Genomic DNA, 14,220 nt, shown 5'->3' on the forward strand with positions numbered 1-14,220 from the left:
TACAAGATGAGAATAAAATACTTATTAACAAGAGCAGATATGTAAAATGCACATGGGTAATTAAATATTTATAAAATACAGTTAGCTAGTATTAACACAAATTTTTGTGTAACTCCATCCAAGGAGCAAGGGAGGATTTATAGCATGAAAGTGGAAACAACTTGCTTGAATTTGCAAAAGCAGTTCTTTCAATTAACTAGTCTTAAGATAGCACCTGTGATGAAACCAAGATACTATTTACCACTATCAACAACATTTTAGAGAATATAAAATGGATTCTGAAGGCAATTCCAAAAGCATTCAAAAAATATTTTCTGTAATGGCAGCAAGATGAAAATAGTTGTCCTGTCTCCCTGTTGAAGGGGACGACATTCTGTTGGAGGAAGTCAAGATTTTCTACGATATATCAGTGTCAGTACTTTATTGCCAGACCTCAAATACAATTCTTACTCAGATGAGAAATAACAGTTGAATCATCAGCTGTTCTAACCTATTACCTCACACGTTTGACACATTAATGATGGGTTTACTTTTTAAAAAAAATTTTTTTAAAGATTTTATTTATTTATTTGTCAGACAGAGAGAGAGAGAGAGAGAGCACACAAGCAGGCAGAGTGGCAGTCAGAGGCAGCGAGAGAAGCAGGCTCCCTGCGGAGCAAGGAGCCCGATGTGGGACTCAATCCCAGGACCCTGGGATCATGACGTGAGCCGAAGGCAGTGGCTTAACTGACTGAACCACCCAGGCATCCCAAATGATGGGTTTACTTTTATAAAGCTAGTCATGTCTCTTCATTAACTAAAAATCTTTCAATTTTCTTTATTTTTATCAAAATAAAGTCCAACTCCTTACTTCTGAATTCAAGACTGACTCTCTCTCTCTCTCTTTTTATCTTATCTCCCAGTTTTGTATTCTACGTAGATTTATTCAAGCTATTTGCTATTCCTGATGAACATTTTGTTTCCTCACCTCCTTATATTGGTGCACTCCAAGCAGGAAAGTCAGTTCTCTACCTTAATCTTATTTAAACACTACCACTTCCTCCCTAGTACCAATTTCTCTTAATTCTTATAGCTCTAACCTATAATTTTAACATTGTACTCATTGCTTTGTTTTATAGACACACACACACACACACACACACACACACACACACACACACACACTAGCATTTTTGTCCATATTCTAGCTATCCCTGTTTCAATTACTATGGCTAAAACAGCATCCTAACTGCTGTGGGAGGGCATGCCACAGGGGAGACACAGAGGAGAGGATATTCCAGGCAGAGTAGAGAAAGCACAGTGTATTTGAGAAATTGCTACTAATGTCAAGAGTGGAGTGGAGGTTGCAGGTTGAATAGTTGCTGATATTATGATACAGAGCCAGAGGTCAGGTCATGAGAGCCTTTTTACATGATATGCTCACATCACTGCTCATTTTTATACTCTAAATTTCTAGGTTACTGATTCATACAGACATTAGGGAGGAAAATGATTCAGAAGCTCTATTGTGAGACTACTGACATTAAAAAAGTGCTACAATTAATCTTACTGATTATAAACTAAAAGCAGTTTCTGAGGGTCTAATGACATAAAATATACACAATTAACATGCAACATTCCTACAATACAGTATAGATTTTCAAACAAAATTATCATTGGTAGAACATTTTTTTCCCCAGAATTGGATTTTCAATTTATAAACACATGAATGTTGCTCTAAGAATTTTTCCAAGGAAGAGAAAATATTTTGGTCACTCACCAGAATAATGAATCACAATCACCAACAGAAAAAACAAATGTCTCTTATAGATTTCGAAGTAGCTGGTGTAAATTTTTCTACCATATAGGACTAACTCAGAATTCTTAATGATGTTCATTATAATAATTACAAAAAAAATTGAGACTATTATTCACCAAAAACTATTGAAAATGGTTACCATTTCTTTTCAAAAAGAGAGAAAAGATAATGTGACACTAATGCTCTCTTCACTGTGCCAACTTCACTTTGATGGCAATCTGGGGCTACATAATACTTCAACGATATGCAGACAGTGAGTTAGAGTGCATTTAATGTCGTGAGGTAAGTGTGGCTTATATTCTTGGATACCATTTTTAGTTAGTGATAGGCAATATTTTTTCCAGTTAAAAGCATGGTTATAATATGGCATGGAGAGTAAAATGACATCAATTTTTAGGATAAAATGGAGATTCCCAAGAAATCTTAGAAAATTTTAGGACCTTTATTACTTAAAGATAAGCATCCATTCTTGTCTTGAAATATTAGGTATACTTAGAAGGAAACATGAGGTCTCTAAATGTAGTAAATTTGGTGAATTTACTCACTAATTTATTTAATGAACTGTATAAGACAAGGTAACTCTCAAAGAACGAGAACTTCTGGGTCCCCTCAACAATCAACTAATATGAAAATGGTACATAAAGGCAGTCACAATCTAGCCCCACATAAGATTTTGTCTCATATGTCATGATTATCAGGGTAATTTCCCATGATCCAGTCACATTGTGTGATACACCTGTGTTAAGAAGACAGTATAACCAGTTTGAGGCATTGCTTAGATGATGGTGAAGATGATGAAAAAGGACAAGGAGGGGGACGGGAAGGAAGACAGGGAGTACAGACAACAAAGAGGTGAAGGAGAAAAGCAACAAAGCCAAGACAGGGTCATACACATGGCAAAAACTGATTAACCCCCTCTTTGCCCCTTCTTCCTCTTTGCCCACAGGTCATATTGAGTTACAACACTGTACCTTTGTATATGCCATTTCCTCTGCCTGAAATGCAGAACCTCTCTTCCTTAACACAGAAATAAAGCCTGCTTTTATTCTTCTCATAAGTGTTTCAAGCATTTTAATATTTCTCTCTTTTTCTAAGCTTCCATATAAACTGTTATATTATTTATAGTACTGTGGGACAATTATTTGTCTAAAGTTGATCTCTTCCACTTTACTGTAAGCTTTTAGAGGTCAGAGGAACAAATTTATTCACCTCTTTCTTTATGGACCAAGTTCAATTCCCAGCAGTACAATTTGCCAGACACTTCAAGGAAGTTTTTAATGATATTTTTCTCCCTATCAAGCTTGTATCAGTTCAACTTTACTCTCCCACTGGTCTCAATGCTGTTCTTATCTCCAACTACAATAGTTGTCATATATCTTTAACAGAAATATTTGGTGTGCCTTAGCATATAAAAATTATTTAAGCATTTATTCATTTGCTGAATGATTAATTCCACAAATGCCATATAAATAACGATAGATTAATGTTTTCACCAGTCATTAAACATATTCAATAGCTGATTTTTTTCTCAACTTTTTATATTTCATTATGTGGACAGACATAATTGATGTCTTCTATTTTCAATTATACACAAACCTTGTAGCCAAAAGCAGAGTTTAATACATTTATTAATAATATTCAAGTTATATTTGGGAATTTAAAAATATCTAAAATATACTTCGCACATCTACTCCAACATTGTTAATTTCTTAATCATTTTAATTTCATACACTATGATTTGATGTGCTTACAAATACACTGTCCCCATATTAAAATTAAATAGACTTATTATCTGATAATTTTTTCCAGAAATTCAAGTTTAAAGTGGCAGTGCTATTTTAGGCCAAATTTGAAGATGTTTAAACTTGTGTAGTATTCTCTTTTCTAGACTTGGTATACTGTTTGAAAGAGCAATATTTACCAACTTTTCACATAAGCACCCCCCCACCTTTTTAAAAATTTTAATTATTTATTTGACAGACAGAGATCACAGGCAGGCAGAGAGTCAGGCAGAGAGAGAGGAAGGGAAGCAGGCTCCCCGCTGAGCAGAGAGCCTGATGTGGGGCTGGATCCCAGGACCCTGGGATCATGACCTGAGCTGAAGGCAGAGGCTTTAACCCGAGCCACCCAGGTGCCCCAAAACCTACCCCTTTTCTTTTTTTAAAGATTTTATTTATCATTTGAAAGGGAGAGAGACAGAGTACAAGCATGGGGAGAGGCAGAGGGAGAAGGAGAGGCAGACTCCCCACTACGCTGGGAGCCCGAGGTGGGGCTCAATCCCAGGACTGGAAATCATGACCTGAGCCCAAGGCAGATGCTTAACCATCCAAGCCATCAAAGCACCCCATACCTAAGCCTTTTCTTCACAAGTTACTATACTTCATCCTACACTTAATTTCTGTAATATTATGGCTTCTTAAAGATTTAATTAATTAATTTAGAATGAGAGTGTATGTGTGCACGTGCATGAGCTGGGGGAAGGGCAGAAGGAAAGGAAGAACGCAGACTCTGAGCTCAGTGTAGAGCCAAAACAGGGTCTAATCTCATGACCCCAAGATCATGACCTAAGCTGAAACCAAGAGTGGAAACCCAACTGACTGAGCCACTCAGGCACCCCTATAATACTATGTTTTGTTGCCATGTCAAATACTAGGATTTCGCAATGGAACTTTCTGAGTCTGTTCTGTAAGGTCAACTCACAATAAACCTTTGATGTACCAGAGAGGACTTATGAAACCTATCATAATATGAAAGGAATGTTAAAACATATTTTACACTAACATTGGTTAAATTTCAGGGCAATAACTTACATTGCCTACAAATAACTACAAAATATAGCTCCCGACTATTTTTTAGATTGACTGTCAATAATGGCAATCAATTAGTATGCCTCCTCTTAATTTTTTTTGGCCTCATCCCCCTCATACCTTCCAGTTTTCTAGATGTAGAAATTCTTGAAGTAAATGAATTCTCAGAATATAAGTCATTTATAATAAAATCTTTTTAATCATCTTAATTACAGTAATGGAATTTTCCATATCAAAATATTACTAATATTTTAGTTAAGAAGTTATTTAAATTTTATTTCAAAGTTGAAACACCTTTTTATAACAAATGGATTAAATTTAGATTATCCTAAACAGCCCAAAATACATAGGGTAACAATTTCAAAACCAGTTTAGTACTCACACAAAAAGACTACCTTAGGGGCTCTCAAGGCATAAATGACCATATTTCCAGAAATCCATAGCATAATAATAAATGTATGAAATAAATTTACTCTATTTTAGAGCCATAGAAGTTTAAAAACCAAATAATGAATGTGGTAGAATGACCTGTTATTGTAAACTTTTACAACTTATCAGACTGCAAAACAAGACATTTTTTAAGAGACAATGTTGCAAAGATGCCTTATTTTTTTTGCTTTTTATGATTCTACTAGGTCTCTTAGGTGTTTGTTTTGGAAATAATTAGGGGAATACATTTCTTTGACAGCAACTCGTACTTAAATTTCAAAGACATAAATATAATTTAAGAGACACAGGTTTACCTCAGGGTGCAGGAAGACTGCAAGTATAAATAAGATTAATAATACAAGCCATTTATAGAAGACAGACATAAAGATTAACAGTTACTGTTTTATGGTAACACTGAATATGAATAGAACAATCAGGGTAATTTTTTTAAAGGGACTATTTTTCCATTTAAAAGATTATGAAAATTAAGTTTAAACAAATTTTAAAATTATGAATCACATGATAAAGAGAGAGACCTTTACGCTTTATATTTTAATAAAAATCTTATTTTATAGGTATAATATTTAAAAAGAATAAAACCTCCCAGTTATTATATTTTCTCAAAATCCCCCAAGGTATTATAGAAGTCTGTACTTTGGATTATGTATCTAATACTCTGTAGAATAGCTACTATAAATGTGTTCCAAATTTAAATTAAAATTGTTAATAATTCCTGAGTCAGACTGAATCAGAGATTTTAATATACCTAATTAAATTGATAATAATCCTTTAAAAATTGACTTTGTTTATAGGACATTTAACATCTTATCATATAGCTAATATAAAATCATTTTATATCTGTTTTTAGAGTATTTAACTTTAAAATTAAAGTACATTATAAGTACATTGTATAAATACAATATACAAGCAGGCCACAGAAGTATATTTACCATGTCTTCAATTGAACAATGGGTTTGCTTAAACAAAACCACCTATGTGTGCAATTCTACTTATTTTCATTTTTCACTAACTAGTAACTAATATAAATATAGGATTATAAAATAGTCTCATGACTTGAATCATGGATGGGGAGGGTTACATATTTTTTCTGCTTTCAAATTGTTTATTAGATGGCTTCTGAAACCTGAGCTACTCTCTTCTATTTTATAGTTTTGTCTCCTAAAGTGCTGACACAATCTTCTGCGATAGCTGCATATTTAACAACCTTTTATAGTTTATTGATCCTTGGAGGGAGACATATAAAAGACTCTTGACGATCACTATGGTTGATTATTCAGTTAATATGAGTAAAGTGGTTATAAATTTGTGACTGGTATGGTTTAAAGTTCTTCTAAATGAAAGAGGAGATTTTGAGCTACTTTGTCACACTGCTTTAACCAACCTGTTTCTACTGCTTAGTAATAACGAAAGCAGATGTGTCTCATATTATACTTGAATTATACTAGGAAATAAGCCTTTTTTATTCACGAGATTAACTATTCTTTCTTACATTTTCTTATGAAAATATTTATGAACTATGATGATATAGTAGTGATCCTTTAAAATTACTAAGAGAGTAATAACAAGTAAGGTAATTTATGTAAGTCTGAATATTCTTACTAATTAGAGGGTTTTTAAAAAAAGGTTTTTATTTATTTATGGGGTGGGGGAGACACCATGAGCAAGCAGGGAAGGGGAGAAGGAGAGGAAGAAGAAAACCCCTGCTGAGTAGGGAATCTGATGCACGCCCCCATGCCCCCAATCCCAGGACCCTGGGATCATGACCTGAACTGAACAGATGCTTAACCAACTTAACCAACTTAACCCAGGTGCCCCATTAATTATAAAATTATATAACGGAAATACTATAGAAATTGGGATTATTTTATTTTTTTTTATTTTTTTTTTAAAGATTTTTATTTATTTATTTGACAGAGAGAAATCACAAGTAAGCAGGGAGGCAGGCAGAGAGAGAGGAGGAAGCAGGCTCCCCGCCGAGCAGAAAGCCCGATGTGGGGCTCGAACCCAGGACCTGGGATCATGACCTGAGCCGAAGGCAGCGGCTTAACCCACTGAGCCACCCAGGCGCCCCGAGAAATTGGGATTATTTTAGTAAAAATTTATTGAGTTAATCTAAATCAAAAAGTAAGATCAGTGGGGCGCCTGGGTGGCTCAGTGGATTAAGCCGCTGCCTTCGGCTCAGGTCATGATCCCAGAGTCCTGGGATCGAGTGGCGCATCGGGCTCGCTGCTCAGCAGGAAGCCTGCTTCCCTTCCTCTCTCTCTGCCTGCCTCTCTGCCTACTTGTGATCTCTCTCTGTCAAATAAATAAATAAAATCTTTAAAAAAAAAAAAAAAGTAAGATCAGTGTAGTGTACACAAAGTAACATAAAAGTGATGTTTGTGTTACCATCTTGCTTTGATGGTTATGGTGAGGTTCTTGGAATAATTTCAGATGTTATCAGAGATTTTTAATTAACAAGGTGAAAGCAATTTATTTTTTTAACCTCATTAGTTCTTTAAATATTATTCAGAACATTTTTGTTTATCTTCTCTATTTTTCTTTCTTCACAATCTAATCATAAAATGTTGAAGGTATTGAAACCTAGAATCAAGGTTTTTATATATAGGCCAGTTCAGAATTTTTAGTTGGCCCTGCCTAGGTATCATATGGCTATAACTTTACAATAAAGTTTTTTTTTTAATAGTTAATAACAGAAAAAAATATATAGGTAATAGGACATAGAATATGAAGCCACGATATGCCCATTATTGGCATTACACTAGTTACATCTTTTGCATGTTAAGTAATAATAAGGAAATGGACAAGTACATATAGGAATATTTTGTTAGTATTCACAAAGGTGGCACATTGATGTAAATATCTGGTTAAAGTTTTGTGTTGCCAGTAAAAACATATGCCTAATTACTGCCTAACTGTTTATACTGTAAATTTTTATGATATAATTAAAAAAATCATTATTATTATTTTTGTTTTTTCTGTAGTATCTAATCTAATGCTGTGCGCAAAATAGTAGTTTAAGAAGTTAAAAAAATAAAATACTTAGTCAATCACAGATCTAGAGGTACCATTCAATAGATGAACACAATATAAAATCAGAATAACTGGTAAAATTATCTAGTCTTGTTCACAAGTCTATAGTTATCAGAGGATAACATTTTAAGAGCTCAGTTTTACCTATGGGGTTCTCTTAAACATTCCAATAAAGGATTATTTGTGACATATTTCATTTAAATAATAGTTTCTTGAATGTCTAACTCTAAGAAAACCATCTAGAGTAAAATAAAAGATTCTCTTATTACATAAAGAAAATTATACAGGTAGAAAACATAATAATGTACTTTCTTTAATGATATTTTTATCACCAATTTAACTGCCATTTGCATTTTAACTCATTCATTCATTCATTTATTCATTCAACTACAGTTTTCTAAGGTCCAACTGCATACCTGGCTCTACAGTGATACACAAGACAGACAAGATTCCTGTCCTCAAAGATCTTACATCCTGTGAGGAAGCAGACCATAAACAACTGTAAAATAAATAAGATGATGGAATGGAGTTCCAAAGGTGGGGTATAAAAAAAGGCAAAATTAGGTGTTCTGGGAAGGCCTCTTAGACAAGTTAACATATGATTTATAAATAAACAACAAATAAGAATCACTTGAATATTTGGTGGAAGAGCAGCAATGGTAAAGACCCTTTGTTTAGGATAATAAAAAAACCAAAAATGACTGTAATATAGTACTTAAGAGACAAATCGTATGAGGTAAAGTTGAAGTGAGAAGCAGAGGTCAGTGCATGTGGGACTGCTTTGTGATGATGAGGCATTTGGACTTTACTACAATTGGAGTAAGAAGCTACTGGTTAGTGTTAAGATGTAACCTGGTTCACTTTCTGAAAAGTGAATCACTCTGGCTGCTCTGTGGAGAACACATAGGGAGTGCTTAGGAAAATAAGAATGCAAACAAGGGGGCGCCTGAGTGGCTCAGTGGGTTAGGCTGCTGCCTTCGGCTCAGGTCATGATCTCAGGGTCCTGGGATTGAGTCCTGCATTGGGCTCTCTGCTCAGCAGGGAGCCTGCTTCCCTCCCTCTCTCTCTGCCTGCCTCTCTGTCTACTTGTGATCTCTCTCTGTCAAATAAGTAAATAAAACCTTTAAAAAAAATGCAAACAAGGGAAGGAGGTTCCTTAAATTATTACGCTTCATGTTATTAATACATATATAGCATAATAATTATATACTTTATATAATAAAGCTTTATATATATAATTTATTTATATAATTCATATATAATTATTATGCCTTATGTAATAAAGCATAATTATATACTTTATATATATACACACACACACACACATTTCTCTCTCTCTCTCTCTTTTTTTTTTGGTTTAATAGTTTGGCATGGTTGCCTTGACATTCCTTTCCTAATTACTTATGCTTGATGTGAGCAGCCCAGTCCAGAATGTGTATTGCCCCAATATAGGTGCTTTCATTTTTAGTTTTTTCACTTTATCTGATGCTTATTTTTATTTTTAAAAATTTTTTAAAATTTTACTTTTTCAGTGTTCCAAAGCTCATTGTTTATGCACCACACCCAGTGCTCCATGCAATACGTGCCCTCCATGATACTATTATTTTCCTAAGTACTTCAGATAGAAGTGTGAATACTATGTATGTTACTCATGTTTCTTTTTTCTGAGGATGAATGAGATAGGAGAGGGAGAGCTGTACTTGGTTTCTCATATTCCTTTCCAACTTTTACTGGAACCAATGTACCTGATTTGCTTTATCTAGTCAAAGGTAAATCTTTTTTCCATGAAAGGTGCTCTTAGTCTTTCATGGATTCTTAGAATGTTTAATTTTAATTACCTTCATTTATCCTGTGGCTGCTACCTTTCACTCAAACCAGATCTTATTCACCTCACTTTAGCAGCTTTTCCCACTCTTTTCCCAGGCAACAGGAAATATGAAAAACCAATGGAAGAGGTCATGCCTTTTGGGTCTTTTGGGCACCTTTTAATCTGGGCATTCACTCTCTTTGATGATCTTACTCTTACTCTTGGGTTCTCCTCTTCTACTAAATTCTAATATATCTGGAGATAATGTTCTGCATTATTGTCATTATTCTGCCTTTCTTTAGCTTTTCTTCCCATCAGGAAAAATTGGAATGGCATGCTCCTGTTCTTTTTAGCCCTCTAGAAAGAAGTATACTTGGTAGAGAGGAACTTATCTCTTGAGGAATTTTCTAGGTCCTTTTCCTGAGTTGTTCTTCAGTTTCCATCCTCCAGATTGGAGGAAATTAGGTTGAGCTTTTAATTACTCCCTTTCCTACACTTTCCACTGCCACACTGCTTTTAGAAAGGCACAGAGATAGCAGCCATTCCAATTCTCAGAATTTGTTTGTCTGTCTTTCTCTGCTTGTCATTTTTCAGAGATTACAGTTATAAATTCATAGACTCACTGTTACATTAGGTGTAAAAGCTGTCAATGGGCCTGGATAATTAACAGGTTTGGAAGAAAAGATAGTAAGAAAAATGTTAAGGCAAAACTTTCATGAAATTTAGGAGAGTCACAAGAAGTGATTGCTGGAAGAGGCTAAATTAGAGGTAATCTGTGTTAGTAGTTCCCAACCTGGCTATGCATCTTGCTAGGCCCACTCTACACAGCAAACACATGGAGAGTGATAAGGAACTATTAAGCACTGTGCAGTGCTATGTTTTGCTCCAAAAACTTTACACATACACTCATACAGATGTATACCCATTTAATCATTACTACAAAATGAAATAGGAACTGTTATCATCTCTATTTTATAGATGAAAAATTTGAATCACAGACAGGTGAAATAACTTGCCTAAGGTGACATAGCTGAAGAGCACTGAAACCAGAATTCAAATCCAGGTAACAAGGTTACAATGTCCAGGTTCCTAAACAATATACTTATTGTCTCTCTACATTAGAAATCTATCATGATAGATTTAAGCCACAGCTGAGGCAAAAATACTAAAATTCAGCTCTCTCAAACTTCCAGACCAAGCTGTTATTTTTAATTCTCTTATTAAATGTTTATCTCAGTTGATAATCTTATAATCCTAAGAGGTAGGTATCATTATCTCAATTTAAAAGAAGAAATAAAATTTAACCAGAATTTAAATTAAAAATTTGAAACAAAAAAACAGAGGAGAAGAGGGAAGAAAGGAAGGAAGGAAGGAAAGAAAGGAAGGAAGGAAGGAATAAAGAAAGAAAGAAAAAGTGAGTCAGGCCTGAAGAGGTAAAGCAAGTTGAGTCTGAAGAGTCAGCACAGAAATTCTTAGTCTCTCACACTCCAAAGCCCTGGATATCGTGGCCATAACTCTATTCAACTATTTTAATACAGAATGCATTGCTTTGTAATATATATATATATATATATATATATATATATATATATATATATATGTAAAACCTTTAATTGCTTTCTATTACATTCCAAATAAGCTCATTTTGACTTATTTCAATAATTTCCTTATTCTGAATTATCTGTTTAAAGTCTATCCTAAGGAGGGGCACCTGGGTGGCTCAGTGGGTTAAGCCTCTGCCTTCGGCTCGGGTCATAATCTCAGGGTCCTGGGGTCGAGCCCCACATCGGGCTCTCTGCTGAACGGGGAGTCTGCTTCCCTCTCTCTCTCTGCCTGCCTCTCTGCCTACTTGTGATCTCTCTTTCTCTCTGTCAAATAAATAAATAAAATCTTTAAAAAAAAAAAAGAAAAAAGAAAAAAAAAAAAGTCTATCCTAAGGAAAGTACTTAAGCGCAATTTTACACAGAACAGTAAAGAATAATTAATTCTGAAGGCAAAAGTCCATGGCTGAGAAAGAGCTGGCATGATATATTCAGAGTACTAAACGAGAAAAACATGCAGCCAAGAATACTATATCCAGCTAGGCTATCATTGAAAATAGAAGGAGAGATTAAAAGCTTCCAGGACAAACAAAAACTGAAAGAATTTCCAAATACCAAACCAGCTCTACAGGAAATATTGAAAGGGGTCCTCTAAACAAAGAGAGACCCTAAAAGTAGTAGATCAGAAAGAAACAGAGACAATATACAATAACAGTCACCTTATAGGCAATACAATGGCACTAAATTCATATCTCTCAATACTTAGCCTGAATGTTAATGGGCTAAAAGCCCCAATTAAAAGAGCAGGGTATCAGAATGGATAAAAAAACAAAACCCATCTATATGTTGCCTACAAGAAACTCATCTTAAACCCGAAGACACCTCCAGATTTAAAGTGAGGGGGTGGAAAAGAATTTACCATGCTAATGGACATCAGAAGAAAGCAGGAGTGGCAATCCTTATATCAGATCAATTAGATTTTAAGCCAAAGACTATAATAAGAGATGAGGAAGGACACTATATCATACTCAAAGGAACTGTCCAACAAGAAGATCTAACAATTTTAAATATCTATGCCCCTAACGTGGGAGCAGCCAACTATATAAACCAATTAATAACAAAATCAAAGAAACACATCGACAATAATACAATAATAGTAGGGGACTTTAACACTCCCCTCACTGAAATGGACAGATCATCCAAGCAAAAGATCAACAAGGAAATCAAGGCCTTAAATGACACACTGGACCAGATGGACATCACAGATATATTCAGAACATTTCATCCCAAAGCAACAGAATACACATTCTTCTCTAGTGCACATGGAACATTCTCCAGAATAGATCACATTCTTGGTTCTAAATCAGGTCTCAACCGTTATCAAAAGATTGGAATCATTCCCTGCATATTTTCAGACCACAATGCTCTGAAGCTAGAGCTCAATCACAAGAGGAAATTTGGAAAGAACCCAAATACATGGAGACTAAACAGCATCCTTCTAAAGAATGAATGGGTCAACCAGGAAATTAAAGAAGAATTGAAAAAATTCATGGAAACAAATGATAATGAAAACACAACGGTTCAAAATCTGTGGGACACAACAAAGGCAGTCCTGAAAGGAAAATATATAGTGGTACAAGCCTTTCTCAAGAAACAAGAAAGGTCTCAGGTACACAACCTAACCCCATACCTAAAAGAACTGGAGAAAGAACAAGAAAGAAACCCTAAACCCAGCAGGAGAAGAGAAATCATAAAGATCAGAGCAGAAATCAATGAAATAGAAACCAAAAAAACAATAGAACAAATCAACAAAACTAGGAGCTGGTACTTTGAAAGAATTAATAAGATCGATAAACCCCTGGCCAGACTTATCAAAAAGAAAAGAGAAAGGACCCAAATAAATAAAATCATGAATGAAAGAGGAGAGATCACAACCAACACCAAAGAAATACAGACAATTATAAGAACATACCATGAGCAACTCTACGCCAACAAATTTGACAATCTGGAAGAAATGGATGCATTCCTAGAGACATATAAACTACCACAACTGAACCAGGAAGAAATAGAAAGCCTCAACAGACCCACCAGTAAGGAGATTGAAACAGTCATCAAAAATCTCCAAACAAACAAAAGCCTGGGGCCAGATGGCTTCCCGGGGGAATTCTACCAAACATTTAAAGAAGAACTAATTCCTATTCTCCTGAAACTGTTCCAAAAAATAGAAATGGAAGGAAAACTTCCACACTCATTTTATGAGGCCAGCATCACCTTGATCCCAAAACCAGACAAGGATCCCATCAAAAAAGAGAACTACAGACCAATATCCTTGATGAACACAGATGCAAAAATTCTCGCCAAAATACTAGCCAATAGGATTCAACAGTACATTAAAAAGATTATTCACCACGATCAAGTGGGATTTTTTCCAGGGCTGCAAGGTTGGTTCAACATCCGCAAATCAATCAATGTGATACAACACATTAATAAAAGAAAGAACAAGAACCATATGATACTCTCCATAGATGCTGAAAAAGCATTTGACAAAGTACCGCATCCCTTCCTGATCAAAACTCTTCAAAGTGTAGGGATAGAGGGCACATACCTCAATATTATCAAAGCCATCTATGAAAAACCCACCGCAAATATCATTCTCAATGGAGAAAAACTGAAAGCTTTCCCGCTAAGGTCAGGAACACGACAGGGATGTCCGTTATCACCACTGCTATTCAACATAGTACTAGAAGTCCTAGCCTCAGCAATCAGACGACAAAAGGAAATTAA

At 34.9% G+C, this 14,220-nt stretch overlaps 1 protein-coding gene across 17 annotated transcripts in view; it reads right to left on the reverse strand.

The window, feature by feature from the left end:
* Positions 1 to 14,220, reverse strand: part of BAZ2B (bromodomain adjacent to zinc finger domain 2B) — a 316,333-nt gene that overhangs the window by 58,696 nt on the left and 243,417 nt on the right. The gene's annotated exons all lie outside the window — the stretch shown is intronic.

Source organism: Lutra lutra, chromosome 3 (assembly GCF_902655055.1).
Source record: "Lutra lutra chromosome 3, mLutLut1.2, whole genome shotgun sequence".
Classification (NCBI taxonomy): domain Eukaryota; kingdom Metazoa; phylum Chordata; class Mammalia; order Carnivora; family Mustelidae; genus Lutra; species Lutra lutra.